General features: G+C 47.3%; 1 protein-coding gene across 4 annotated transcripts in view; it reads right to left on the bottom strand.

Moving 5' to 3' along the window:
- IL11RA (interleukin 11 receptor subunit alpha) overlaps positions 1-25,560 on the bottom strand; it is a 148,421-nt gene that overhangs the window by 59,663 nt on the left and 63,198 nt on the right. For 2 of the 4 annotated variants that reach the window (XR_014012879.1, XM_081213086.1), the window contains exon 2: positions 15,411-15,486. The gene's annotated coding sequence lies outside the window, so the exon portion shown is untranslated. Of the gene's footprint in view, positions 1-14,456; positions 14,613-15,410; positions 15,487-15,688; positions 15,763-25,560 lie in introns of those variants that run through there. The other 2 variants (XM_081213083.1, XM_081213085.1) reach the window with 2 other exon arrangements.

The following is a 25,560-nucleotide window of genomic DNA, read 5'->3' as shown; positions in this document are numbered from 1 at the left end:
CGGTAAACATTATCATATTACATCACAAGGCTTATTATACTGCAATTTTCAGCATGTATACAAAGTTTATATACTTAAAGGAAAGAAAAAACCCCCACAAAAAACTATTCCAAAATCATATATATACACCAACACTTTGGGCTTCCTGTCTTTCCCGTTGTATATTCTTTTTTTTACAAATGAATGTACTCTTATTATTGTATATTTCTTTACATTTTATCTAATACATTCCTATATCAGTATGTACCCTTGGTCTTATTTCTCAACTCAGTCTCTCTCCAACGTCAATCGAATACTAGCATAGATAGCGAACCTTTATTATATTTTTGAACCTATATCTTATATCTATCTCACTTTTCCATAATTTTTTGAGAAATCAGGGCAATTTCTAATGGAGCTGATTTGCTGCATGAGGCTCATGTCAAAACTAAAAAGTTATCGGCACGATGCACAGGCAACCGGAACAGCTCACTGCCGCAAGACATGTTAGCAATCACAAGCTTAAATGGCTCTTTAAAAGTGTCCAAGACTTGGGAGATCACAGTTCAGATCCCACTCAGCTATGGAACATGGTGGGTTACCTGGAGCTAGACTCAGTCTCCTAGGCTGACCTACCTTACAGGGTTATTGTGAAGATGAAATAAGCAAGGGGAGAACCACATGTGCCAGTTTCAGCTTCCTGGGTGAAAAGTAGGCTATAAATGTCATAATAATAAAATAGATAAGATTCACTCTTGCCTGGACTTCCTGTTTGGCTACCATGGCGAACGGCTGTCCCCAATGCATAGGAGCCTTTTTGTGTGGAATTTGAGGATAACATGGGAGTAATTATCCTCCCAAACCCCCCAGGGTTGGGGGGGGGGAGCTTCACCCGCAGAGCATCCAATATCTGCTGCCCGTCCGGAAGGAATGAGGGGGCAGGGGGCGCTGGGTGCAATGCACCGTGCGTTTTTGGCAACTCTCCAAAGCTGCTAACATGAGCAGCGGACACCTGCTTTTTAAGATGAAATTTGGACTTACCGTATTTTTTGCACCATAACACTCACTTTTTTCCTCCTAGAAAATAAGGGGAAATGTCTGTGCGTGTTATGGAGGGAATGCCTGCGGGTGGCAGGGGGGGGGATCTGCTGCAGTCGTGAGCAGAGGATCCATGGTTCCCCTTCCTTCCCTCCTCCGTGGCTCGCTTTGAAACAGCAAAGCGGGAGAAGAGCCGCTGAGTGGGGAGGAGAGGGGGACAGAGAGCCTGCTTCTTTAAAGGAGCAAAGCGGGAGGGGAGAGGAGCCTTCTCCTCTTATACCCCTCTTCTGCATTATTAACAGCATCCTTCTCCACCCACCCCACGTGTGTCCTTTGTCCCTTGAGTGCTTTCCCTTCCCTCCCCACTTTAAACGTGGTTACAAAGCACAGATCCACATGGATCCTCAGGATTTTTGCACTGGGTCACCCCAAATTCACCATCAGATCACATAGCATATCCATGGCTACAGCTTGCACCAAAAAAATCACGCACCCACTGTTGCCTGGGGCCACAGTGGTGCAAAAACGTGGTTACAATGCATGGATCCACATGGATCCTCAGGATTTTTGCATTGGGCTACTCCAAACTCACTGTCAGATCACATGTCTGTGGCCACAGCATGAACCACAAAAATCATACATCCACTGTTTCGTTTAGAATATTTTTTTTTCTTGTTTTCCTCCTCTAAAAACTATGTGCGTGTTATGGTCGGGTGCGTGTTATAGAGCGAAAAATATGGTAATTAACAGGCATGCTCTGAACTAGGGGAGATAAAGTATTCTGCTTATTGACTCAGCCACTGGGTGCCAAGGATTCGATCTGGATAAGGACTATCATTGCAATCGGACTGGTATGTCGGAACGGAAGGGTGGCGTGAGCCTCCATTATTTCTCTTTGATATATTTTGCATTTGCTATTCTACCTGGCGAACCTCTTTCGAAAGACTGACTGCCTGACAGTTTGAAGTATGCAAGCGGGATTGAAATAATCTTTTACTATCGTGATGATTATGGTTTAACTACAGAATTGACTGCGTGAAATTGGACTACGATTTTGGCAATCACTTTCTGCGGAATGATAAAAAAGAATTTATGATGGGAATCATGGTATTGTTGCTGGAGCACCGGCTTATTCACACACACACACACACACACACACACACACACACACACACACACACATTAAAGGCTTGCTCTTGCCTAGCCCAGCTCCCACCCTCCACCCCGGGCTATGAGACAAACACATAAAAAACAAAACAATTCCAGGCTGGCATGGGATGCTACATTCATGAGAAGAAACAGAACGCTTGAGGTTTTTGGACTGGCAACGTTTCCCCCCTACAAAGCTAATTCCTTGTGGTTTCTTATTAGCAGAGTTGTGACAACTTTGCCGTCTTTATAAAAGCTGTCAAGTTCTTTATGCAAGCAGACGAACAGCCTGCCGGTCAGCCCAGGAGAGAGTCTGGCTGGCCGGATCTTCTCCAACACAATTGCCCTGTCTAAATAAACACAGGGTCTTGAACAGACCTTTACCCCTTTAAGCCAGGGGTTCTCAAAGGGTGCAGCATGCCACCCTGGTGTGGCATGAATGGATGGCAAGTGTGGCAGGAAGATTCAAGGACAAAGAAACATTTAAACATTTCAATGTGGTATACCATAGTATCAAAATATTTTTTTCTTTGCAAAATGCGGATACAGTGGTACCTCAGGTTACAGACGCTTCAGGTTACAGACTCTGCTAACCCAGAAATAGTACCTTGGGTTAAGAACACAACCCCAAAGTCGGTCACGACTAGACCCAATGGTCAGGGGTCCCTTTACCTTTAAGCAATTTATTTAACTAAAACAATAACGTTATTGCATATGTATCCGTGTTTGCTAGCTGATGTGGTTAAACGATTAAAAACACACACCCTTAGACTGAGTTTTGGCACATATGAAAAACAAATCCTTATTTCCTGATGAATAGCCTTTGGACTATAACGTAACTTAAATAGAAAGCTATCTTTAGAAAGATGTTTCCTCCAAAAGCATTTTACTTTAAAAATCCCAATTTAAATAAAAAAAATCTGATTTAAATAAAAAAAATCCAATTTATTTTATTTTTAAAAATCATTTATTTTTATCCACCCTGATTTGTCCACTCACATTTCCCAAGGGTCAAGTGACTTCCTCATAGGAAATGTGTCTGGTGTATAGGACTGGCCAGGATGCAAAACTCGAGCTCATTAATGAGGTGCAAATTGCTGAGGTTTAGACATCTTGTTACTCCACCACCCAGGTGCTAATGGGTCTTAGTCCTCCCTGGCTGAGACCCCACTCCTGTGAATTAGCCTGCCTGATGCAGGCATATTCCTGGGGTGCCCCCATCCTGACAAACAGAGGCCAGCTTGTGAGCAAGGAAGTGCCACCTGCTCCACACTGTCCTAAGTGTGTGACAGATTGGTTTGCACTGGTATCCGTTTCCCCAAAGGACATGTTCAATGATAAGAGCACCAGGTGCCAGGTGCAAACCACAAGGTCGGTTGGTGGACCACAAGCTTAGCATGAGTCAACAGGGTGATGCAGCGGCAATAGAAGCAAACACTGTTCTCGGCCGCTTCAACAGAAGTACAGTGTTACCTCTGGATGCGAACGGGATCCGTTCCGGAGCCCCATTCGCATCCAGAAGCGAACACAACCCGCGTCTGCGTGTCTTCGCGTGCCACGATTCGGTGCTTCCATGCATGTGCATGATGTCATTTTGAGTGTCTGTGCATGTGCATGCGCGAGCGGCGAAATGCGGAAGTAACAGACTCTGTTACTTCCGAGTCGCTGCGGAGGGCAACCCGAAAATATTCATCTCAAAGCTACTTCAGCCCGAGGTATGACTGTACAGTTGTACCTTGGTTCCCAAACGCCGAAAACCCAGAAGTAAGTGTTCCAGTTTGCAAATGTTTTTCGGAAGCCAAACATCCGAAACGGCTGTCGGCTATTGTTTCTGGGGCACCTGGACCAGGGGTAGGCAACCTAAGACCCGTGGGCTGGTGCGACCCAATCGCCTTCTAAATCCAGCCAGTGGACGGTCCAGGAATCCGCATGTTTTTACATGAGTAGAATGTGTCCTTTTATTTAAAATGCATCTCTGGGCTATTTGTGGGGCATAGGAATTTCGTTCATTATTCCCCCCCCCCCCTCAAAAAAAAATATATAGTCAGGCCCACCACATGGTCTGAGGGACAGTGGACTGGTCCCCTGCTGAAAAAGGTTACTGACCCCTTGCCTGGACCAATTAGAAACTGCGCCTTGGTTTTTTAACATTTCAGAAGTCAAACGGAACTTCCAGAACGGATTAAGTTTGGCGCTTTTGTTTTTGTCATTTATTTTGAATTTTTGTTTTTGAGGCTTTTTCGGTGCATTTGTTTTTGGGACTATGTGGAACCCAGTTCAGTTACTGATTGATGGATTGTGTGACTGTGGAAACGGATAAAAGCCCCCTATCCAAACAATGAGTATCATCATTGCAGGTAAGATTTTTTTTAAAAAAAAAACTTTTATCATCTACAATCTTGTCTTATTTATTTTACAGTACAGTACATTAATTATTGCTTTCCTTTTATGGTTCAATTGTCTCATTAGATAGTAAAATTCATGTTAAATTGCTGTTTTAAGGGTTGTTTTTAAAAGTCTGGACTTTCTATGGGAAAGCGCGCCTTGGTTTTGGAATGGACTTCTGGAATTAAGTTTGAGAACTAAGGTACCACTATATAGTTTTCAGACCAAGGTAAGCAATAACCTTTTAAATTGTGTGCAGGAGTTATTGTTTTTGTTTGTTACTCTGTTCTGTATTTTTGTGCTTTTATATTGTAAACCACCTTGTGATCCTTGCATGAAGGGTGGTATAGAAATTTAATATATAAAATAAAATAAAATAAAATAAAATAAAACAAAACAAAACAAAACAAAACAAAACAAAACAAAATAAAACAAAATAAAACAAAATAATAAAAAAATAAAAAATAAAAAATAAAATAAAATAGAAGAAGCTTGGCCTTCTCTGCAGAAGGCTAGATTTCTAGGTAAAAGAGTTCTGTTCCATGGAGGAGCATTCTGTGATGTGAGTCCCCACCTGCAGTCCCACGCAATACAATCCAGACGTAGATTTACTGCCTCATCTGTTCTTTACAAGACCCGGATCCAAGAGTCGACGGTGATATAAGAGGCCTAGAAAACAATCCACGGCGTTGGTGCAGGATGGGTTATATTTAAATGCCAGGAGCCAGGAGCATTCCTGGGGAAGCAGCCAGTCCCTATAGAAACTGAGACGCCTGAACATGTGTCCGTCAGCCGAGAATCCTGGCTCCACACTTGACAGTTGCCGGTCGTCAACCGTTTTACTGCGTGTTGCACAACATGCCCCGTCTGGCTCTGCAAAACGGCAGCAACCCAGCAGGGCTTTAAGTGATTCCGCCACCGAACCAAAGGCTCTTGTCACCCCATCCTTTAAGGCCCTTAGGAATGTTATTGCCAGGTCAGCTCACAATCCGCAAATCGCTTTGCAGATTATTTCCACAAAGCGGGAAATACAAACATATGACACACCCACAGAAAAGATATACCCAGATTCTGAGCTAACAATGCACAAAGTAGTGTCAAATGCCAGACTGTTTTCTTTTTTCAATGTATTCTTATCTATTTGCTTTTGTTGTGGCAAAAGGGCAGTACAGTGGTACCTTGGTTCTCAAATGCCCTGGAACCCAAACACTGCAAACCCGAAAGTAAGTGTTCCGGTTTGCAAACTTTTTTCAGAAGCTGAACGTGCTCCGTTTTGAGTGTTACACTTCTGTTTTGAGTGTTACACTTCTGTTTTGAATGTTACACTTCTGTTTTGAGTGTTACACCAACAATTTGAGTGTTATGCTGAGGTCTGTCTGTTTTTGCTAATTATTTTGCATTTTTGTTTTTGCGGCTTTTGTTTTGTTTTTCTGACTGTGTGGAACCCAGTTCAGCTACTGATTGATTGTGTGACTACAGTGCATTGTTTATTGCTTATGGATCAATGGTCTCGTTAGATAGTAGAATTCAGGCTAATTTGCTGTTTTAGGGGTTGTTTTTAAAAGTCTGGAACGGATTAATCTGTTTTGCATTACTTTCTATGGGAAAGTGCGCCTTGGTTTTGGAACACTTTGGTTTTGGAACCGACTTCCGGAACGGATTAAGTTTGAGAACCAAGGGACCGCTGTATTTAAATAATTGAAATGAATACAGAACAAACAGTCATCTCTGCTTGTGTTCAGTGGGACACCGTCTCTAGGCTTGGAGAAAACAACTCCATTCACAAATAAGCACACACATATTTGGGTTCACACTACGCAAAGCAGACTAAGCCAGGGCATCACATCTGAGCAGTGATATCAGGACGAAATGCAAGGAGAGGTGAAAGGCATGCCGTGGCCACAATGGCTGGATCAGGAGACGACCTGGTCCTGTGTGTTCCTCGAATCCTAGAATTCAATGCGTCCCTCTCTGCTGCTCCAGCTGCCTCAAAGGAGGCCCACTTGGTACCGTCTCAGCAAAGGTCTCCACTCCACGGACACCCACTCCAAAATGTTATGAGAACATGGGACAAGCTTGCTGCATCAGCCAATGGTCCATCCATCCGTCATCCTGGGCTTGCAATGACCACCCAGACGCCCGCGGAAGCCTGCAAGCTGCGCATGAGCCCGGCAGCGGTAAGACCGTGCCCACCTGCCAGCAACTGGAATTCAGAAGCGCAATGATGCAAAGGATTGTGGCATTATCGGATTGATGCTTGCAAAAAAAATAATATTCTGGAATAAATCAGTACTGTCAAACCTCAGCTCCCAAACGCCTCCGTTTTGGAACGTTTCGGTTCCCGAATGCCGAAAACCTGGAAGTAAATGCTCCGGTTTTCGAACGTTTTCTGGAAGCCAAATGTCCAACGCGGCTTCCACTTGACTGCAGGAAGCTCGACAGCTGAGGCACGGCTTCCAAACATTTCGGAAGCTGAACGGGCTTCTGACTACGTTCAAAAACCGAAGTTTGACTGCACTCAGCGAGAACACTGACGTCACGGCCTAGGAAGAGCCTGGCTGCTGGATCAAACCAAAGGCACATTGAGCTCAGCATCTTCCATATGTCACCTCTTCTGGAAAAAGCATCCCTGTATCCCACATGAAGGCTTTCGGCAAAGGAAAGGGGTGGGCCAGCCTCTGCAATCTGTCACACACACACGGAAGACAGACATGACTTGTCACCAGATCCCATCATTTCTCTGCTCCACCCCAAAACAACAACCCCTTTGGACATACGCAGAATGGTGTCTTCTATGGATGAAACTGAATTGTCTAGAATTGGAACATCCCTGCAATTACTCAGAGGGTACACATGTACACAGGCCCTTCAGGATTTAACCTCCTTCCGTCGGGCCTGTAAGGCAGAGCTATTCCACCTGGCCTTTAATTTGAATTCAGCCTGATCTTTTATTTCCCTTCCCTTCCCCTCTCTTCCCTCCCCTCCCCTTTTATGAAGATCACCCGCTCTGAGACCCCACAGCTAATTCTCCCCTGGCCTCCTCGCTGGACCAAGTAGGACCAACTCAGCCAGCTAGCCCTGGGGGTTATCTAATGCTTATTAGATGGATTTCCCCTAAACTGATTTCTGAACTTTGAATTTTATTGCTATTCATGTTTTTATACTGTATTTTATGCTGTTTTTACAATTAAGTGTTTTAAATTTGTTGTTAGCTGCCCTGAGCCTGGTTTTTGAACCGGGAAAGGCAGGGTATAAAAAATTATTATTATTATTATTATTATTATTATTATTATTATTATTATTATTATATCACAGATGGGAAAACAATGAGTTGCACAAGAAAAGCCGTGCTGATTGGCACGTGCTGGCTGGCGAAGCATTGTAGGGCCCCCAACTCTGCAAACACCTCCAACCCGTGTGCATTTAATCCATGAAGAGAGCATGTCCACACTGCAGCCCTGCAACTCAACCCCTTAAGCCTCTTGCCGTGAGGCTCCCTTGCATTTTTCGTTAAAAATTCAGATTTCTTTGCAAAAGCGTCCAGACCTTGTGACTCAGTTTCACACAGGCAGAGGAGAACGCTCAAAACATTGGAGCGAAACGCCACGCCAGCTTTCAACATCTATGCCTGACTATTCCAGTGGGTTTCAGAATTTTCTAGCTGCAGAGAGCCCTTTCCAAGTCGATGTGTGTCTGCCGAGCGATGGCTTGCTGCAGAGAATTGTGGGAAGCGTCCCAGGGCGTTCACGCGAGGCGCCGGCCAATCTTGCTGGGCGTCACTGTGGCTCTGTGTAAACGGAGAACGCGTCCGGGAACACACCAAACAACACTCGCCTGCATTGGTACATTGCAGGAGTTGATCGGTGGTGGTGGTCAAGCCCATCTTTCAGGGAAATCTGCCTTGCAGCACTGACCTTCTCACTCTGGAACCGCAAATCACCTCCAAGAAACCCTCAGTTTCTCCAGGACAGGTGCTCATTTTCATATGACATGTATAATAACTCAGTGAGTCCCCTGTGCCCGTTTCCCACAAGTGTAGTTCGAAATGAAAAAGGAAATCTTCATTAGCTGGCATGCAGATTTCTATTTTTAAAATGGCTCTTTTCCACTTTCTACACCTCATTAACCAGATTCACACTTTTCGGACCGAAAAGCATTTTTAGCACCACTTCCGAATGTGTCCTTAGATGCTCCGTTAGAAAATGCCAAGGTGCACAAACCAAGTACGAACGTGTATTTGGGGCACATCCGCTGCACTAACTCGCATTCATTGCCTATCACTTTAGCATCACTTCACCGGAAGAATCCCAGGAACTGTAGCTGGCAAGATGCTCTGGATCCTGTTAGGCGCTCCTAGCCCCCCACTTAAAAAACTACAGTTCCCAAGAGTCCCTGTGAAGAGGGAATATCATTGTCAAACCAGTTTTCACTCATATAGAGTTTAGAGTTTCAGGAAATACCTCTCAGGATTTATGAGCAGGAAGGCAAAATAGGGAACAAAAAGCAGTGATGAGCTCCATCTGTGCACACTGAGAGAAGCAACATCCGACCGAATTGTCCCCATTTCACTGAGTCCAGAAAATTACCATCTGTGTGCCCGGAATTCAAATCACCTCATACACCACAGGGCAAAGACCTGTTTTTCAAACTGCATTTTTAAGAAGCACAATTAAAATAAATCTATTTGCTGAAAGAGCTCTTTAGAAGGCCGCACAGAATCACTACCGCCTCGACCGTATTGTTTCATCTGCTGAGTCCTTCAAGAAGGCCGGGCGCCATTTTGCCAAGATGGAAGCCAAAGAGTTCTTTGACTGAGTTGCTGCTGGCTTGTGGTTCTTATAGCAGCTACTACTATGCTATAAGATCCACTGTCCTGTGGTATCATATATGAGTTTGTACTACTGACGAAGCCCAAGACGGCGAAACAAGGCTAATATTCCGGAAATCCTTGTTGAACTGCAACAACCTTTTGTGTGGATTGTTGGACTCTATGAACAGACAGGTGGAATAGACACTTTCACATATATGGACCTTATGCATAAACTGATCAGTGAATGAACTGATCCACTGGGTCTTCTATGTTTTTCATTGAACTTTATGAGCTACTTCTGTTGAAATCTACAGTTCAGTGCAATGAATAGTATATATTATTTTTCCAAACGTACAGCCGGTTACGTCTTGTGTGTTTATTGAATGGGCTTGTAGTTCTGACAAGAAGAAGTATTATAAGAGAGGGCTCGATGTTACCTCCAAATGTCTGCTCCAAATCTTCAACTGGGCTCTTTCCCTTAATTTCCTAGCTTCAAGACAACATGACAACCTATCCAACTGCTTAAAAAACTCCCTCAGAAGGTGGTGGACTCCCCTTTGCTGGAGAGCTTGAATGACCTTCTGTCAGGGGTTCTTTAGCCATGATTGCCACATTGCAGGGGGTTGGACTAGATGACCGCTGGGGTGCCCTCCCAGAACTACAATTCTATGAGTCTCTGTGCCACCCGAGCCAGGACTACCAGCCTTGCTACCAGGTTCCTTCCCACCACAGATGGCAGGGGTTGAACGCGGGCACCTTCTGTGTATCAAAAGCTCAGCACCTGCCACCTTCCCTGTCTCTACGGTGGGACCACCGCTCCTTGCTTCCCACCGTGGCAGAGCTCCCATGGCAACAGACCAGTGCTGGATCTTCCGGTGGTAACTTAGAAGGCTCCCGGCGAGCCGGACAATTTATTTTACTGCCTGCTCCACTCTAAAGGCTCAGGGAAGGCAATAAAATGAATAGAGACATAAGACCTCATTAAAACTGAATTTCCTTCCAACGCTGAAATCCATATTTTGAAACCCAAACCCTCCAGCTTTTTCCTCTTTCACGAAAGGACAGAAATGCCAAACTCTGAGTGTCCTGCAACATGTGATTTGCTTTTATTTTGTAAAAGGTGCTCTTGAAAACGTACAGAATGGATTTCTGTCAGAACTGAGCGGTCACAGCTAAGCCGCACGAACCTTGGAAGAGGGGCAAGCGCTTTCAGGCAGGCTTCACCCCATAACAGTTAACCTGGGGGGCTTTACCCCTCAACAAGGAGCGGCCAGAGCTCAGGGACAGACCAAAGGTCCTGGGTTCAACAGCAGCAGGTGATGATGATGAGGCCATCTTCAGCACAGTTGAACTGTGGAACTCCCTGCCACAGGAGGCAGGGATGGCTGCCAACCTAGGTGGCTTTAAAAGAGGAGTAGACAAATTTGTGGAGGTTATTGCTATCAATGGCCAGGATGACTATGCTCTACCTCTGCAGTCGGAGGCAGCCAGGCTTCGAATCCCAGTTGCTGGAAACCACAGGAAGGCAGAGGCCTCTGGAGCCTGGATCCTGCTTGGAGGATTCGGACAATCATCTAGTCGGTCCCTGTGAGAACAGGATGCTGGACCAGATGGGCCACTGGCCTGATCCAGCAAGATCTTCTCATCTTAGAATGGGTCTTTCATTCATCCTGCAATAAGGTAAGGTAATGCCACAGGAGACAGAATCAGAATTCAAAATGACCTTTACAGATTGGAGTACTGGGCGCAAGCTCACAAAATGAATTTCAACAGGGACAAATCTAAGTTAGGCACTTAGGTAGGAAGAACCAGATGCACATATATAAGATGAGGAACATCTGGCTTACCAGTAGGACGCATGAAAAAGATCTAGGGGTCTTAGGACCACAAGCTTAACATGAGTGAACAGTGTGATGCAGCAGCAAAAGAAGTGAATGCTATTCTGTGCGACACCAACAGAAGTCTAGTGTCCAGATCAAGGGAAATAATAGTATCACTCTATTCTGCCTTGACCAGACCACATCTGGAATACTGTGTCCAATTCTGGGCACCACAATTTAAGGAGGATGTTGACAAGCTGGAGGATGTGCAGAGGAGGGCGACCAAGATGATCAAGGGTCTGGAAACCAAGCCTGATGAGGAACGGTTGAAGGAGTTGGGTATGTTTAGCCTGGAAAAGAGGAGACTGAGAGGAGATATGACAGCCATCTTCAAATATCTCAAGGGCTGTCACCTGGAATATGGAGCAAGTTTGTTTCTTCTGGAGGGTAGGATTCGAACCAATTGCTCCAAGTTGCAAGAAAGGAGATTCCGACTAAACATCAGGAAGAACTTTCTGACAGTAGGAGCTATTTGTCAGTGGAATGGTCTCCCTTGGGTGGTTGTGGATTCTCCTCCATTGGAGGTTTTCAAGCAGAGGTTGGATGGCCATCTGTCATGGATGCTTTAGCTGAGATTCCTGCATTGCAGGGGGTTGGACTAGATGACCCTTGGGGTCCCTTCCAAGATTCTAAGATTCTATGATGTTTGTCCAAAGACAGATTTCCCCTTGGAAATCCAGCTGAGCAAAAGCACATTTCCTCTCTGACATTTAAACTGCCACCTTCAGCTCTTTACCTCCTCAAATTCTGAGCCTGCTCTGGAGATGAGGAACTCAAATGCTGCCAAGATACGCGGATGATGACTCCTCATGCCCCTTTCACGCCACAGCCATGCAGTTGCCAGCATTTGACCACACTGGCCAAGTGGCTCCAAAAAACCTTTGGCGTTGTCTACCGGATTGCAACATCTGCTTGGTTAGCTAACGCTACCAATTCGGCCACTTGGGAAGGAAGTGTGTGGAAATGGGTCTCTTGATTTCAGCCTTCCCAAAAAATCCAGAATGACACAATTCATCTAGGTTGTGAAAGCATCACAGAATGTTGGATTTGGGAGGGATATTGAAGGCCTAGAAGGCTGATCGCTGAAGAATTGATGCTTTTGAATTCTGGTGCTGGAGGAGACTCTTGAGAGTCCCATGGACTGCATGAAGATCCAACTTCTCCATTCTGAAGGAAATCAGCCCTGAGTGCTCACTGGAAGGACAGATCCTGAAGCTGAGGCTCCAAGACTTTGGCCACCTCATGAGAAGAGAAGACTCCCTGGAAAAGACCCTGATGTTGGGAAAGATGGAGGGCCCAAGGAGAAGGGGACGACAGAGGACGAGATGGTTGGACAGTGTTCTCGAAGCTACCAGCATGAGTTGGACCAAACTGCAGGAGGCAGTGGAAGACAGGAGGGCCTGGCGTGCTCTGGTCCAGGGGGTCACGAAGAGGCAGACACGACTAAATGACTCAACAACAACAACAAATTGAAGGCCTAGGAATCTACAGCATCCCTGACTGGTGATGGCTGCCCAGTCTCTGCCTCGGCAAAAGAGAGGGCACTACTTCCTTGAGGCAGACTGTTCCGCTGTTGAACGTCTCTTGCCTTTAGGAAATTTCTCGTAATGTTCACAGTAAAAAAAAGCTGCTGACTTGCAGTTTCCACCCTCCAATGCTGGTCCTGCCCTCTGGGGCAACGGGAGAACAAGAGTTCGCTCCATCTTCTGTGTGAGACAGTCCAGCAGGTATCTGAAGACCTCTGCCATGGCTCACATTAATATAAACAGGAGAACAGTCTGCTGGAGCCATGGCCCATCTAGTCCAGTGTCCTCTTCTCACAATGGCCAACCAGTTACCCCACTGGGAAACCCACAAGCATCTGAGCCCAAGAGTAGCCCTCTCCCTTCCTGCCCTTTCCAGTGGCTGGTATTCAGAAACAGCTCTGCCTCCAATTGTAATAATAATAATAATAATAATAATAATAATAATAATAATAATAATAATAATAATATTTTTAAAAAATTATTTATGCCCCGCCCACCTGGCTGGGCTTCCCCAGCCACTTTGGGCAGCTCCCAACAGAACAATAAAAACAAAATAAAACTTCAAACATTAAAAACTTCTCTATGCAGGGCTGCCTTCAGATGTCTTCTAAAAGTCAGATAGTTGTTTATTTCCTTGACATCTAATGGGAGGGTGTTCCACAGAGCAGGTGCCACCACTGAGGCCCTCTGCCTGGTTCCCTGTAACTTCTTCCAGTGAGGGTCAGAAGGCCCTCGGCGCTGGACCTCAGTGTCCGGGCTGAACCATGGGGGTGGAGACTCTCCTTCAGGTACACTGAGCCGAGGCCATTTAGGGCCAAATATAGCCTTCCTGACTAGTAGCCATCAGAAGAACCTTACACTCCATAAATCTGTCTAATCTTCTTTAAAAGCCATCCAATTGGTGGTTGTCACTACCTCCTTGTGGCAGGGAGTTCCATAGTTGAATTGTGCACTGTGCGAGTACTTTCTTTTGTCTTGAATTCTCCCAACATTTAGCTTCCTTGGACGGCCCCCAGCTGGGTTCCAGTATTATGAGATTTCTCTCTCCAATTTCTCCATGCCATGGGTTTATAAACATCTATCATGCCACCTTTTTAACTCACCTTTTCTCTAAACTAGAAAGTCCTAAATGTTGCAACCTTTCTCCATCCCCTTGATAATTGTCATCGCCCTCTTTCTAAATCCTTCCCACAATTATCCACAATAATCTTCTCTTCTATACAGATCTTTCTGTTGTGCTCCAGAGCGACTGAACTATATCAGTACCAGAGAAAGTAAACTGCAATGCACTATAAAGGCAGAAATATGGAGCCAATTCCTCCGCCTTCACAGAGACAGCAACGGGTTAAACAGAAATAAAACCAAAACAACTTATTTGGTTAATAAATGGCTAATAAAAGAGCAGCGATTTAATTGTTTGAGGACCTAGCTCACCCCACCCTGGAGACTCCGAGGGCAGTTAACAGATTAAACAAAGGAAGCATCCACTTTAAATCCAATTCGGCATCAAAAACTCAATTGGTCTCTTAACCCCACCACTGTCTCTCTGCTTGTCCCCTGCAACAGAAGCCACCCCAAGCAGATTGTGCACGGCTTTCAAAAGGTTACAGCGCTGGGCTTTGATTAATCTCCAAGAGAGAGAGCGTTCCATAAATGCAGGGTCTGCACATGCCGAAACTTTCTACATACCCCTCCTGGTTTATGGCCCCATTAAAAGGTTGCTTTGGGTTGACCTTGGAGAGTTGGATGAGATACAATCGACCAGGGCGGCTGCTGCTGCTGCTGCTGCTGCTACTGTCACTGCAGCTAGGGGAATAAGTCTGGCTTAGCTTTAGCTCAGGAGATCTAGAGAAACATTTCGGCTTAAATAGCCTGAGTGGAAGTTTGAACACCTCATACAAAAACAGCAGCACAAGGCAGCCTGCACCACCATTGCAGTAGCGCACCAGAGTTAACTTTTATCAGCAGAAAACAAATTTGGAAGCTTCTTTTTTGAGCGCTAAAGTGGTAAGAGTTTTGGAATATATTTATTAAATGCCGTAAAGCAGCTTTGTGAGGGTTTTTGTGCCCTAAACGGTGGAGCAAACACATTTAGCAAGGAAACAGCTGCAGCCCTAACGACGCTCTCCCTCGCTGTGCGGAAAACACACGTTGTAAAAACAGCCCGAGACTTGTGTGCAGTGCGCCCTGCAAAACGCTTTGAACTCAGCTGCGCAGGACTGAACGCTTCCCAACGCTCTGACTCAGATACGAGAGAGTCCACCGCGTGCGGTGACCCCGTTGACGCAGGGGTCCCAGAGTGCTGACTCAGTAGATTGTGACTCAGCGATGCCGTGTCGCCTCTGGAGGAGCCAAGCTCCTTCTGCCGGGATCGGCCAGAGGAACCCAGCCCGGCGCCCTCGGAGCATGCCCCACGTGCCATAAAACACATGCACGGCATAGGGATGGAGAGGTTCAGGCAGCGCATGGCTCCTTCAGACACCCCCTTTCCCCTAGCCGTATCTAAACCATTCATGACCCATGGGATTTCTCCTCTGCCTGGTGCAACCGGACAGCACCATGCTCCGGAACCCACAAATACTAGTCTCCCTCGTCCTTCGGAGAGCGCTGGATGATTCCTGCCGTCCCGTGGCAGGAGCTTACCTTCAAGACCTGGTGCTGCCTCCGCTGCCTCTGCAGTTCCCCATGGCCTCGCAGCCGCCGCCAGATCACAAAAACTCTGGGAAAAGAAAGAAAGGAAAGGGGGGTTGGTGGAGGGGGGCCGCTATCCTTGACGCTGGCTGCAGCCGGAGAGCTGGGAACACACCCACCCAATCCCCACCGCGACCCCCGCTTCTGCCCCTCGCCCGAGCCTCCCCACAGCCCAAGCCCCCTCCCCTCGGCAGCCGCCCCACTGCACCCAACCCGAGCCCCTCGCCTACCCGTAACCTGAGGCTCTGGCAGGAGCCGAACAGCAACTGCTCTGTTAACAAGCAGAACGGCAGCCAAAGCAGCCCAGCGGCTCCTGCCTGCTGCTCCAGAGGAAAGGAAAACCATTTCCCCCCACCTCCCTCCCCCCACCAGCCCAGCCACACGCTGGAGAAATTCCTAAAAATAATGTCAAAAGCAAAGCGCTCGTAAAAAAGTTGGGCGGCTGGGGAATGGAGTGGGGGAGCCGGGGGCTGGGTTCGATTTCAGGCTGCAGATACCAGGAGCGAAAGGCAAGGCCTCCATGGCTCTCCCCTTTGCAGGGAGAGTTTCCGGGACAGGGCAAAAGCAAGAAGCGTGGAGAGGAGAGGAGCATCATCTCCCAGGGCAAAGGGCAACCTGCGCAGGTGTGGGTATTGGCGGGCAAGGGAGAGGAGGAGGAGGAGGAGGCGATTCGGGGTGCTGCGAAAAAATCATGCGCAGATCACGCAATTGCTGTGAGCAGGATCACACTCTGCAGGAGCTAATGGCCACTTGAGCAAAGAACGGGGCTTGAGGAAATTACCTGAGAGGCAATGGGGTTGTGGGTGAAAGCATATAGAAAGGGCCTGCTAGATCAAGACATCTGGACCTCGCGCAGATGCCCCATGTCTTCCAGCAAATGGGATTCAGAAGCATTGCAGAGCAGAGCCGTTCCACTGAGTTCCAGTGTTAGTAATAGTAATAATAATAATAATAATAATAATAATAATAATAATAATAATTTATACCCCACCCATCTGGCTGGGTTTTCCCAGCCACTCTGGGCGGCTTCCAACAGAATATTAAAATACAGTAATCTGAAGAAGAAGAAGAAGAAGAAGAAGAAGAAGACGACTCTCCTCTCTCCGCCTGCTATGCCCTATTGCGCTTATTATGAAACTCAACCGTACAGAGCAGGGCATGAGCACATTGCAGTTTAAGGTGCTTCCTGTACGCCAGTTTGTTCCAGTCCTTACAAACAACCCTGAAAGGTAGGTCAGCGCTGTCACCCCCATTCTGGGGGAGAGGGGGCACTGAGGTGGGGAGAGCATGGCTGCCTACAAGCCCCTAACAAGCTGACTGAGGTTCACCCCGGAGCCTTGTTTAGTTATCTTTGGGGAGTCAGTGCGAGGGCTGGGGAGGGGGCTTCAAACTTCAGCCTTGCGACAAGGCACTGTGTGGCCCACAGGTTCCATGTCTAAGTACCTTTGCAGCCCACGTGGCATAAGAAGTTGGACCGCCCAACTCTGTCATGGGAGCCTAGGAAGGAGCCTTATACTAAGTGGAGAATTGGGTCCATCTAGTTTAATACTGTCTACCCTGACTGGCAGCAGTGGTGCCAAGCTTTCAGGCACGGATAATTCCCTGCCTTAGCTGGAGATGCCAGAGGGAATGGAGTCTCTGAGCTATGGGCAAGTGGCTAGACCAGACCTCTAGACTAGAGGTGCTCAGCTGAGCTGGGAGGGGTCCTGATCCTGCTGCTACTCCTCCCTCCCTCCAGAAAGAAGGGGTCAAAGGGCTCCCCAGGCATCTGGGTCCCTTAGCCATCTGCCCGTTCCTCGTGGCTTCCACCGCCACCCTTTCAAAACCGCAGCTGGGCACCCTCTTTCCTGCTGGACGGCTCTCCGTAGCTGTGCTTTGGCTAGTGACGCCTCCTGGCCCAGGGCAGGGCATAGCCACAAGCCGGCTTCCAAGCACGGAGGCGCTCGGGTCAGCCAGCAGGCGTGCTCCAAAGCAAACAGCCCACTGCCGCTCCCGTGCTCCTTCGCTCACCGGGACGGGAGCGCTGCATTCCAGCCGTGCAAAACAGTCCTCTGCCGCTTCCAAAACAAAGGCCCCTTTTGGGCTCTGGGCAGCTCCAAGCGCACCTGAGAAACAGCCCCTCGAAAGGCGCTGGGCCATCGATTTGGTCCGGGAATAGGGGGGGTCCCGTTAACCTCTCAACTCCTGGGGAAAAGGAAAAGTCATGGGGTTTGGAAAGGCAGAATGTGGAGGGGGCGATGCAAGGTCTGTTCTCTTCCCACCCATAAATCACGTTCTGCTTGGCGCTGGCCTTGCCAAGCCATGTGCTGGCCATCGCCACAGCAACCTCATGTCAGAAACAAATCACAGAAGAGGCTAGGCCTCCCGTCCCGCACTAGCAGATATGGGTAGGATTCGTTGCAGGAACGCCGCACCCCCGAAGAGACTAATCACAGGTCTGCGGAGACGCTGAAAGGCAACAGCCGACTGCGTCAGATGCCAGGCATGGGAATCGGCACAGCACAATGTGCATTTTACAGGGAGAGAAAGAAAGTTCCATAAATCCTGAGAGGTCAGGCTTGAGAAAGGAGCTGAAGTCGCTCCATCAGGCTGCAGAGCTGGGGGGGGGGGAGCAGGGCCAGGCCATCTCTTCCGCTGAGAGATCCGCTGCCTTTGGCCCTCGCTCCATTGCCACCTGGCAGCAGAGATGCCATCGTCTGAATCACAGTTGCCCGTTATCAGAATTGTAATGCTAAGAGCTAGTGCACAACCATGTTTTCGCCTTCCCATTTGTTTATTTCAGAGATTTTATATACCACTTGATTGTAAAAACAAACAAACAAACAAACAAACAAACAGTACATAAGTGATACAAACAATTGTATCACTTATGTACTTATTTACCCTACCGTATACTCTGTTGTATTGTAATGCTTTGGTTATTTTTCCTTTTCCTTTCCTTTCGCATTACAGTCGTACCTTGGTTTTCAAACAATTTAGTTCTCAAACGTTTTGGCTCCCGTACATCGCAAGCCTGGAAGTGACTGTTCCGGTTTGCGAACTATTTTTGGAAGCCAAACATCCGATGAGGCTTCCGATTGGCTGCAGAATCTTCTGCTGGCCTCACGTTGGTTTGCAAACGTTTTGGAAGTCGAACGGACTTCCGGAACGGATTCCATTCGACTTCCAAGCTACGACTGTATTCATATTTCTTTTATTTCATAATATTTTTTTCAGTGAAAACTTCTAATAACTAACTAACTAACTAAAATTAACTCTAAACGATCAAGTTCTTACAAATGTGGAACAGGTATCAAGGAGTCCCAAGGAGCTGCTAGGCTCCAAAACCCCAGAAATACTCTTAGGAGAGATTGTGCCTTTATGGAAACCTCTGAGGAGGAGAAACCACAAGGCAGGACCGACTCCTGAACCTTGACTGGTGGTTGTGCACATCTGGCTTCTAAAGCCTCACTATGTGATACTTCTTCTTTTTTCTTTTTATTTAGATTTTCCGTCATACAATTTAATTAAAAAAAGAGAAATAATACATAACAGAAAAGAAACATTAAATCATTATATATTAAATCATTATACAATATCCAAAAAAGAAAGAGAAAAAACATAAACAAAATAAAATAAACCCACCACCCTGTTTAACTTCCCTCCACCGCTACTCGTCTTCTCTAGAATCAATTTCACCCTTATCATTGCATTCTGATTGTTTTTATTTTCTCTACATACATCCATATGCCATTGATAATTTATTGTTTCGATGCATTTACATTCTTTAAGCATATTAGCATGTCTCTTTTAGAACAATATTTTGTCATATAACCATCAAAGCATTGCCATTCGTTTTTCAGTTTTTGATTTGACTGCTGCCGTATGGATGCTGCTAATTTAGCCAATTTTAAATATTCATTTAATTCGAGAATCCATTCCTCCATGGTAAGTAGTTCTTTAGTTTTCCATTTAGACGCTATTACTATCCTAGCTGCGGTGGTCGCATGTAAGTAAATTTTTTTCTTCGATTTCAGTATTTCCTTTCCTAAAAGGCCCAGTCTGCCTGCGGACTGCCTCACCAGAGTGGTGCATGCTCTGGTTATCTCCCACTTGGACTACTGCAATGCGCTATACGTGGGGCTACCTTTGAAGGTGACCCGGAAACTACAACTAATCCAGCTAGTTCTAACTAATCCGGCAGCCAGACTGGTGACTGGGAGCGGCCGCCAAGACCACATAACACCGGTCTTGAAAGACCTACATTGATTCCCAGTACGTTTCCAAGCACAATTCAAAGTGTTGGTGCTGATCTTTAAAGCCCTAAACGGCCTCAGCCCAGTATACCTGAAGGAGTGTCTCTACCCCCATCAGTCTGCCCGGACATTGAGGTCCAGCACCAAGGGTCTTCTGGCAGTTCCCTCATTGCGAGAAGCAAAGCAACAGGGAACCAGGCAGAGGGCCTTCTCGGTAGTGGCGCCCGCCCTGTGGAACGCCCTCCCACCAGATGTCAAAGAGAACAACTACCTGACATTTAGAAGACATCTGAAGGCAGCCCTGTTTAGGGAAGCTTTTAATGTTTGATGCATTGCTGTATTTTAATATTTTGTTGGAAGCCCAGCCAGATGGGCAGGATATAAATAAATTATTATTATTATTATTATTATTATTATTATTATTATTATTATTATTATTATTAGTAAGCCTCTGTTTTTTTCGTTAATGGGATCTTAAGCATTTCCCCCCCCCCCAACTCCTCCTGTATTTCTCCCCGCTACGTGATACTTCTGACAGACGAACATGAGGGGGGAAAGACCCGGCATGGAAGACTTGGACTCCAGAGGTTGAGCTGACCCAAAAATACTCAGAATCTGGAAGCGGACCCACTCCTTTCTGGGTAGCACATGCGGCCCACGTGCCTGGCATCCTCCGTTGGCCCATCTGTGGTCCAGATCCCTTTTTGCAGAGGGAGGGGGACACAGTTCACAGGTGGTTGCAGGCCTGACACAGCATCTATTCCCCCCTCCGCTCCAAAGGCTGGAAGCCTTTGCTCCTGGCTCCGCCAACAGAGGGCAGCTGTCATGGGGCATGGCTGGCAACTGTGCTGTTGGCGTGACCCCCCTTCCCTTCCCGGTCAGCAAAGACCCAGCCAAAAGTTCCCCCTTCCCCCGGTCACGATTCCCGCCCCACCCCAGCAGTCAGAGAGGCCAAATTTCTGGCCCTCGCGAGGGGGCCTGTAAAGCAAGACTCCCTCAGGTGCGTTTGCCTTGGCGCGGGTTCAAGCCCCAGCCAATTAGAGCTACAGAAAACATACACTAAAAAAAAGAAAAACCCCAAATGGAGGAAAATAAGCTTTGCTGGGAGGAATCGTGTGTGTGTGTGCGCGCATTTCTATCGAACCCAGATGGCGAAGGCGCAGAAAGGAGAGGGGCAGGAGGGGGAAAACAGAGGCCCCAAAAATAATAAAAGAGGAGCCTTGTTTGAGGCAGGGCTGTTGAGAAGGAGGGGGGCAGGAGGGCTGATTCAGCTCCTGCAGTAAATTGGGGGGGAGTGGAGAGAGGGGGCCCAGTGGAGGTTTGGGGGAAGCAGATCAGATTCTGGAGGAAAAATGCAGCTTGCAGGCATCATTTCTCTGCTTCTTCCAAATTTATTTCTTTGTTTATATCTCATTTCTTTCTCCAAGGAGCTCAAGGTGGGATAGGCAAGGCATTGGCCTGGGGAGACAACAGAGGGGTCCATCTTTTGGGGTGAGGTCAAGCTGTTGGGAGCTAGCAGTGCCTGCTGTGGCTGCAGAGACCAATAGAGGAGAGACATGTTTTATTGCAGCTGGGGCAGAGCAAGGCGCCCGGTTGTGCTGCTGCAGATGCACCAGGGAGTTCCTTCTCTCTGCGCTCCTCCCAGCGCTCATTCCTCCTCTGGTCATTGCTGTGATACACAACCTGACTGTCTGTCTCCAGGTACTGCGGTCGTCTGCAAGGGATTCCCACATGGTGGGGTTGATGTCATTGCAGACCTGCAGATATCTTTGTGATTCATAATAATAATAATAATAATAATAATAATAATAATAATCACCTCCCCCCCCCCAGAGTTTTAAGTACAACAGCAGAAGGCCCATTGGCCTGATCAGGCGAGCTCTTCCCGTGTTCTTATGTTAACAAATTGAGCACCTTGTCCAGGGAGTCTCTCAGGTAAGCTGTTTGCTCAGTGTTTTAGAGCAAAGGCAGGAGGGTGGAGGTTTATAAAATTCTGCAAGGCATGCTCTAAAACTCTTGGGCGCCCAAGGAAGCTGAGTGTTGAAAGATTCAGATACAAGAAAGGACTTCTTTAAACTATGGAACTCCCTCCCGCAGGAGCCAGTGGTGCCCACCAACCTGGATGGCTTTAATAATAATAATAAATAAGAAAATAATAATAAAATTTTATTTATATCCCGCCCTCCCCAGCCGAAGCCGGGCTCAGAGCAGCTAACAACAATAAAAGTAACACAGTGTTCTAAAATCAATTCATTCTAAGATCAATTCAAAATCAAATTAATGGCAACCATTGGGCTAGAGTTCTGTGAGGATTGCCAAAGGAGGGGGTCAGACTGTACCCTGGCCAAAGGCCTGGTGGAACAGCTCCGTCTTGCAGGCCCTGCGGAAAGATGTCAAGTCCCGCAGGGCCCTAGTCTCTTGTGACAGAGCGTTCCACCAGATTGGAGTCACAGCCGAAAAAGCCCTGGCTCTGGTTGAGGCCAGCCTAACCTCCCTGTGGCCCGGGACCTCCAAGATGTTTTTGTTTGAAGACCGTAAGTTCCTCTGTGGGACATACCAGGAGAGGAGTCCCGTAGGTACGAGAGTCCTAGGCCGTATAGGGCTTTAAAGGTCAAAACCAGCACTTTAAACCTGATCCTGTACTCCACCAGGAGCCAGTGCAGGTGGTATACCACCAGGTGAATGTGATCCTGCGGCAAGGACCCAGTAAGGAGCCTCGCTGCGGCATTCTGCACCCGCTGGAGTTTCTGGGATAAGGTGTCTAGCATCCTGTTTTCATAGCAGCCAAGCCAATGCCCCAATGGGAAATCTGCAAGCTTGATTTGATCACAAGAACCCTCTGGCCTCCTGTGGTTTCCAGCAACTGGGATTCAGAATCATGGCTGCCTCTCACTGTGAGAGCACAGCCATGCTGGCTAGGAGCCATTGACAGCCCTCTCCTCCTCCATGGATCTGTCTAATGTTCTTTTGAAGCCCTCCAAGTTGGTGACCATCACTGCCTCTTGTGGGAGGGAGTTCCATAGGTTAACTTTGTGCTGCATGAAGAATTCCATCCTCATTTAATCCCCACAATAGCCCTGTGAAGTAGGTTAGGCAGAGGAGTTGCAACTGGCTCAGGGTCACTTAGCGAGCTTCGTGGAAGGGGATTGGATTTGAATTCTGGTCTCTCCCAGGTCTTAAACCACCACTGGCTCTCTGGCCGACAGCCAGGAGGGTGCTCCACCAGGACAAAGACCAAGAAGATGGGTGCTGCTTCCGGGTGAAGGTTTGTCGTGGAATTGATGTAGCTGATTTGAGCATGCCTGTCTTTTTGCTGCTGTGCTGGGTCTGAGGGTAACCCGTGAAACACAGTACAGGACCGGTCCAGAATCTGAAGGTCCTGCTAGGAGTCAGTCCGACAGGGCCAAGGCAGGACACGAGGCAGGAAACCAGGCAAGGATAGGTACAGGATCTGGCACACAGCAATGTTGCTCCCACAACCTGGGGCGGGGTCCAACAGCCTTTTATCTTTGGTGGGGTAATGGCCGGTCCTGATCCCCTGCCGACTCACCTCCCTGTCTCGCCCGAGGGCGAGCACTCCTCCTGCGAGTACTCAGGTCTCTCCTTCTCTCAGACCTCAGTCTCTGCAGCTCAGGAGACATCGGTGGGTGACTAGACCCAGGGGCCGCCTCAGCCTCCCCTGACCCAACCGGTAGTGGAGCAGCTGTAAGTGATGGCCCAGCTGGAGGCAAGGAGGTCATCCCCGCATCTGGAGCCAGGGCAGGATCAGGCCCCTGACTCGGCCCAGCTGGTGCTTGTTGTGGGGGAACCTGTGCAGACTGGGACTCTTCAGGATCAGGCCCCAGACTTGGTTCAGGTGATGCCTGAGGCAAAGGATCTGGTGCAGACTGAATCTCCTCTGGTTCTGAGTCCGAGTCCCAGGCCATCACAGCTGCTTCCGCACAATACTCTCCGTCATCAAAACAGTCAGACCACACTTGCTTCCTCTTTGCTAACATTTCATTCGGATTTTCTGCTCCTCCTGGAAATCCAGTAAGCAAACACAACCTCTTGTCCATCGGGCTGGTGTGAAGGCCTGAGGAGTCTGCCTTTTCTGGGGCTTTGTCCATCTGCTCCTCTCCTGAGCAAAACTGCAGCCATCTTGTCTCCAGTGGTCCATACAAGAAGACAAAGGACGCTTTGGCTGGGATTCCTGTATTGCAGGAGGTTGGACCAGATGACCTTTGGGTTCCCTTCCAGCTCCACATTTCTACGATTGGATGGTGATACGCCATTCAGGGCTTAGCCACACCTCCATTTGCCTCTTCGCTTCCCCCCGGGAAAAACTGCGGTTTTGCACTGAATTGGAACAAACGACAATTGGGTTTCCTGTGGATTGCAGTTTGTTCCGATTTAGCACTAAAGAGTGGATTTTGGCGGGGGTGGGGATGCAGTGGGGCAAACAGCTCAGACTTCCATCCCTGATGTATGAGCAAAACAATATTGGCTGTAGGTGCTCCTTCAAATCCTCATTCAAGGATTTAAAGAAGTTAAAGTGAGCAGTTCAATCTCAGCTCGGAAATGCACTGGTGGTATTTAACAGTGGGGGGGGGGGGTGTCACATGATTCAGGCAGCCATATTTCAATACAATGAGTTTTGAAGAGGACTTTAAAGGGCCACACAGAGCACATGGCAGCAGTCAAACCATGGCTTGATCATTGATTTCTGTGGCCAGGTCAGGCTTCTCCAGCCAGAGGTGAGATTGTGACAGCATATCCCACCTGCACCCAAAGGACCGCACTGGTTGCAGCCAACTTAAGGTTTTACTATCTCATTTATAAAAGTATTTCTGCACTCTCTCGTAAAATATTAGGGTGGTATACAGCGACACGGAAAACATTTAAAAGCAAAGCAGAGTGATCATTAAAACGACGAACTGCTCAAGGATATTTTAAATGACTCTAGTTTGTCAGCTTAAAAAAAAAGTCTGGAAGACCCTTGAATGTGCGAAAGTCAAAAGGAAGGATGCCAAATCTCTGCTCACTTTAAGCCGAGAAAGGAGAAGACAAAGGAATAAAATGTTATAGTTCTCAATGCAAGTTAGACAGAACTAGGGTCTGAACAAGAGTTTTAGTGGAGCCTGTAAAAAAAAAAAGGTGGCAAATTCTGTCTTGAGGATCTCATTTTACATTAAGGTTACCAGATATTTTTCAATGAATCAGGGGACACTTTTCAACATCAATGGATTTTGTATGGGGACTAATCTGTAAATCCGGGGACTGTCCCCGGGAAACAGGGACGTCTGGTAACCTTATTTTACATTTCAAGATGTAGAGGAATCCTTTTGAGGGAAATGATACTTGATTTGCAACACGTGGACAAATTCAAACAAGGCCATTAGGACCTTCAGAAGGGACGGCACTTTCATCTTCTAAACTTGATCCCAGGCACAGGTCAGTATGCAATCAGAGCGTCTCCTCTTTAGTCAGATGCATGAGTAACCGTTCTTGAATGCAAACATTTATTGAGAAATCACGCCTCAGTCGCAAGCCAAATATGCACTTATGCAGTCAATCGGAGGATAGTGCTGTGTTTATAAATTAAGTGACTGTTCCTGAAGTCTAAATTTGGAAGCATTAAAAATATCCAGAGCACAGATGACACTCATTGCCTCACACAAAGGCAATTACACTTCGGAAACACGGCAATTGTTACCCAAGGAATGGACGAGAATGAATAAGAACAGCTGGCTCTTACATCAGACCTCTGAGACCTGACCTGTCTGTCTTCTCCTGACACTTCCACTATCCCAGATCTGGCCACCCAGGGGTGCTTCATCCAGCCCAGTATCCTCTTCCCACAATGGCCAACGAGATACCTGTGGAGA

Source organism: Podarcis bocagei (assembly GCF_964188305.1).
Source record: "Podarcis bocagei genome assembly, chromosome: 11".
Classification (NCBI taxonomy): Eukaryota; Metazoa; Chordata; class Lepidosauria; order Squamata; family Lacertidae; genus Podarcis; species Podarcis bocagei.
The sequence above is the reverse complement of the archived record's forward strand: the minus strand, read 5'-3'. Positions and strand labels throughout refer to the sequence as shown.